Source organism: Phocoena phocoena, chromosome 10 (genome assembly GCF_963924675.1).
Source record: "Phocoena phocoena chromosome 10, mPhoPho1.1, whole genome shotgun sequence".
NCBI classification, from domain to species: Eukaryota; Metazoa; Chordata; class Mammalia; order Artiodactyla; family Phocoenidae; genus Phocoena; species Phocoena phocoena.
This window is the reverse complement of record NC_089228.1, coordinates 95350986-95356334: the sequence shown is the minus strand read 5'-3', so window position 1 is coordinate 95356334 and position 5349 is coordinate 95350986.

The window sequence follows — 5349 nt, the reverse complement described above, 5'->3', positions numbered from 1 at the left end:
GCCTGTCAGTGGCTCTTTTGAGAAGTTTTGCTGCAAAGAGAAGCAAAGAAATGGATGGCAGCTGGGGTTGGGGTGATAAGGAAGTAAAGTCCAGAGGAAGAAACAGCACGTACGTATGGTTATGAAATGGTACGGTAGCAAAGGAAGAATTGCTGATCTGGCCAGAACGGGGAGGATTTACTGGAACCACATTCTTGAGGTGGGGAGACGGGCTAGGAACGGGAGCACAAGTGGGAAGATAGCTGAAGCTGAGTCTTTAGGGGGTGACCTAAATTGAAAGTCAAGGGTGAACATGGAAATTAGGTCTAGGTGGGGCAGAGTGGGAAAACGTCAGGTGTGAATGTAATAGGACCGTCAGAATCAAGGCTGCGTTTCTAAGCCTTGCCTGCAGGTAAGTCTGATCAGTAGGCTAAGCCCTAGCCAAAATATGTGAGGGGGACATTTGTGTGAAACTTTGGGTCACGCCCTTAAAGAGAAGGAACGCGTTCTCCCACGTCCTTTTTCCTGCCGGCTGGAATGCAGACACAGTTGTGAGCCATCTAGAACCATCCAGACAAACAACTTCCTAGGGAAGATGGAGCAACCGGGTAAAGAGACCAGGCCCTGACTGCTTGGCTGAGAACACCCACCATCCCAGACACAGTTGTGAGCCATCTAGAACCATCCAGACAAACAACTTCCTAGGGAAGATGGAGCAACCGGGTAAAGAGACCAGGCCCTGACTGCTTGGCTGAGAACACCCACCATCCCAGCTTCAGCTGTTACGGAGAGAGAAAGCTACTCTTACCTTGTTTAAACCTCTGTTATTTTGAGCCTCTGTTTTATACACCTAAACATATCCAAATGAATACAGAATTCCAAATATGCCCCAAAGCAAGGAGAAGTTGTCTTGGAGGCTAGCTTGGTCTCATCAGGATTTAACAACAGTTAGAAGCTAAAACAGCCCCTCAATTAGTTTTTGAAAAGGTGAATCAAAGATGCAACCAGGGCTTCCCTGGTGGCACAGTGGTTGAGAGTCCGCCTGCCGATGCAGGGGACACGGGTTCGTGCTCCGGTCCGGGAAGATCCCACATGCTGCAGAGCAGCTGGGCCCGTGAGCCATGGCCGCTGAGCCTGCGCGTCCAGAGCCTGTGCTCCACGACGGAAGAGGCCACAACAGTGAGAGGCCCGCGTACCGCAAAAAAAAAAAAAAAAGATGCAACCAGAAAATTAAACAATGTACAAAAATCTCTTTAGTCATAAAAGCAGTAGGAACTCTCAGAATTAGTGTGTAGAATCTACACATCTAAACCCTTACCAATTTCCCTGAGAAACTTCTAGGTGGCGTGATAGGACTGCAGACCTGGGATCCAGAAGACAGATCTCTTCAGCAGCGAGGGGAGCATATGGAAAAGAGAATAAAAGTGGTCACTGACCTTGATCAGAACACTTAGTGAAAAGTACGGCTCGTGGATGGCTCTAGAGACTGTCATACAGAGAGAAGTAAGTCAGAAAGAGAAAAACAAATATCGTATATTAATGCATATATGTGGAATCTAGAAAAATGGTACAGATGAGCTGGTTTGCAAAGCAGAAACAGACACAGAAGTAGAGAACAAACGTATGGACACCAAGGAAAGTGGGGGTGGGGGGTGATGATGGTGGGATGAATTGGGAGATTGGGATTGACATATATACACTAATATGTATAAAATAGATAACTAATAAGAACCTGCTGTATAAAAAATTTAAAAAAAAGCATGGCTCTAGGTCTTGGCCAGCTGCACCTGAGTCTCCCAAATTCAAGCCTAGAAAGGGGTTCGGGGTTTGGAGCTGGCTGTCCAAGTCCCCCTTCCTGCACATCTCCTCGCGAAAAGGCAAGTTCTTGGATTATAGAAGTGGAGTAGGATGTAGACAAAGAATGGAAGGTGGATTCATATACGTTGAACACATCCAGAAATGTGCTGTCCCCAGGGTGACCCGGGCCACGGCTGGAAAGGCGTGACTGTATGTTCTGGCCACGTTCCTGGGTTCCTTTTTTAGTTTTTCTTTTTCCTCTCTGAAGGAATTCCTAGACATTACAGGTTTACTTGGCTAATTACATAGTACTGTTGATACAGTACCACCTGGAAACCATTTAGCATCTTCCCTCAGCCTCCTAATTGCATCACTTACTGTTGGAGCCAGGGGTGGGAGGAGAGGAAACAACCTATCTTGTTTTCTGGGAAGAAGAAAGTGAACATACCAGAAAAATTAAGGAAACACTTGACCGATTCACTTTCTCCAATCTGGCCCACTCTAGTTGTTTTTACAGGAGTGTGTATGTTGTCATGGGGGGCGGACAAGCTCCATGAAGATCCATCACGGGCGGATTATTGTAAAAATGTTTGCAGAGGCAGAAAAAAAAAGCGGGGGATAGGGGGAGAAGTTGGGAGGAAAGGTGGGCGGCTGAGGAGAAGTGAAAAGAATCAGATGTCCATGAACATGGGGGAACTGGAATGAACATGAAAGTGGGCTGCCCTCCAGATACACTGCTGAGTGCCCACTGGAACATTCTAGGGCAGAGTAAGAATGCAAACCATTGTAATGGCTTCCTTTTTGCCATCTGTTTGTCTGAGTACCAATTCCTTTTAGACTCAACTCATTTGTAAACACTACAAAAACACAAAACTGACCAGCTCACAGTATTTTCTGCCCATCCTGGAGGGAGTAAAATCAAATATTAGCAATTCTATGCTGAAGACCAGTTCTGACCTTTTAAAAGCTCTTAGAATCTAAGATTAATTCTTCTGTTTGTTTCTTTTTTTTCTGGAAAAGACTTTAAGAGACTATCAACTAGCTCACTGACTTGAAGAAAGGAAGGAATTATTCATCTAGTTTCTGTTTTAGGGATGAGGCAACTAGAGCCCTAGAAAGACGTGAGGATCTAATTCTCCTGAAGTCCAGCAGGAGATAAGATAGAGCAGGGTTTAGAAATCCAAGTTTCCCCTTCTGGCAATGCTGTCTTCCCTCCCGTTGTCTCTCTGGCTGATGCGTGATCTCTGGCTGATGCGTGATCGTGATGAGTTACAAGCAGTAAATTCCTTCTGTGCTGGGAGGAGGGAGCAGGGAACAAACAGGTGGTCACTTACAAGGCTGCTGAAATCTACAAAGAGAACAGTAGAAGCAGTTCTGGAACCCTGGCTGTCCATTAGAGTCACCTGAAGAGTTATGATTGGGTCCTCCGGCAGGTGAGTTAAATCAGAGCCTGGGGCTTATGGGAGGAGCCAGGGTATCTATTTTACGAAAGCTCCCCAGGTGATTCTAAGATGCAGCCAGGGCTGAGAGCCGCTGTCTAGAACTGTGATTCTTAATGGGGATAGATGGAAGACAGCCTCACCTAGGGCCATGATACAGTGAGCGCGCCTCACACCGGTCTGGGGGGCTCGCTGGGCTTAGGCCCTGTGTATCCAGGGTCTGAGGTGGGACCGAGGATTTGTGTTTCTAACAAGCTCCCTGCGTGATGCAGCTGAGCCAGGGAACACACTTTGAGAATCGCTGCGCTGCAGGTAACTTTTCAACGTTATATGTATGTATATATGTAAAATTCATATATATGTAAAATATATATAAAGTATATATGTACGTATGTGTGTATATATATACACATCTGTCCCTAGCCCAAGAGTCGGCTGTACCCCCTAGAATGGACTTGGGGAGCACGGGAGGGGTAGAGGACAGTTCTGACTAAAAATCCAAGCAAAAATGATCACAGAGCACAGAACTCCCATTGTAGCTGGTGCCATCTCTCAGGTGTCCTGCAGGAAAACATTGCCAACTAGGAGCCCAGAGCATAAAAAGCAGAACTGAATGCTGATTCTATTTCTTTTCTTAGCTGAAAGTCAAGTCTCTTGAAGCTCACCCTAGACTAGAACTAGTTAAGTTTTGGGAAACAGTTCTAAAAAGGCTATAAATGGTCTATTATCAGGCGTCAAGGGAAGCCAGCAACCGGGAGCAAGGGCTTTATCTAAAAAAAAACCATCTCGCCAGGAGATTTGGGGCCTTTTGACCTCCGTGGAGCTTGTCCTGGCTCCTTTTCTTCACCTTATAGGGTAATTGCCAGGACCTCAGTCACAGAATGAGGTCTGAGAGCAATCTGATCTCAGAGGAAAGGCAGCAGTGAAATGAAACACAGTGGATGTGTGATCACCCCCACAGTTCTCTGAATGTAACAGCCAGGTCTCTGCGCTCACTGGATGCTCCAGCTCGAAGATGAACCATGCCGGGGCTGGGCAAGGCCCCGATGGCTCAAAGAAATGATGTGTGAGCTGGTAAAAATCTGATCGAGGGGACATGGAATGCAGTTCATGAATGTATGGACAGACAGCGCTGGCAATGGCGTGGGCGGGGGAAGGGCAGGGGCTGCACCAGGAGACCTTCCAGAGAAGCAGCCGTTAGTAACTCAGTAAGAAGTCGAAAACTGAAAAGAAATCTCCAATGAACTTGTAAGTTCAGAGCCGTGCCTCACCAAACCAAAGCCTCCTTCCGTGAAGTGTTGGAATGCGGATGTATGCAATGACACGGCAAAACCCTCCAGGGAGGGACAGGACATGGGAAAATCCTTATCTCCAGTACAGTCTCGTCACAGGCAGGACCCTACTCATGAGGCTTGGACAAACTCCCAGAGCCAAGCTGCTTGAATGTGGCAGGTACAGATGGAGGCTTTTAAAACAGAGCTTAAGTGATTCCTTCACAGGGAGAGACAAGAATTTGGTGTCACAGTAACTTTTCCAGGTGACTACGGTAAGCGTCTGACTCAGTGCCCTGAGTCCGTCTGTGGCCAAGGCAATACTTCCCATGGACTTGATGTGACGCGATGGCCCAAGGCTCTGGGAGCATCTGCCTGGGGTGACAGTTCCAGGATGCTGTACTCTGGACGAGCTTCTGTTCTCTCTGATCTGAACTGCTCCAGAGTCCACAGACCAATGGAAGTACATTAAACCCTACGGATACCCCACACGGTGCTGAATTTCAGGGGATTTAACTTATCTGAACAGGCCACTGAAGAAAAGGCTTTTTCTGAGCCCTTTAGCTGGGTCAAGGACGTCAAAACACCAGTGAAAAACAGTCCAAGGAGGCATTAGCATAGACTTTTGGGGTTGTTTGTGACCAGGCTTGAATTGTTTGACGAGCCCTGGCCCAATTTCCACAAAGCTTTCAACACTGAGGATGAAGGGCATTCCAGAGCTGAAAAGGATTCCGTCCTCACCAGAGCTGGGCCTGTCAGTGGTGAGGCAGCTGTCTGCTGACTCCTGACAGGCTTAGGAAAGAACCTTTCATCCACTTACATTCTGGTAACACCCACCCGTGGAAAGGAGAGCTTTTGTTTCT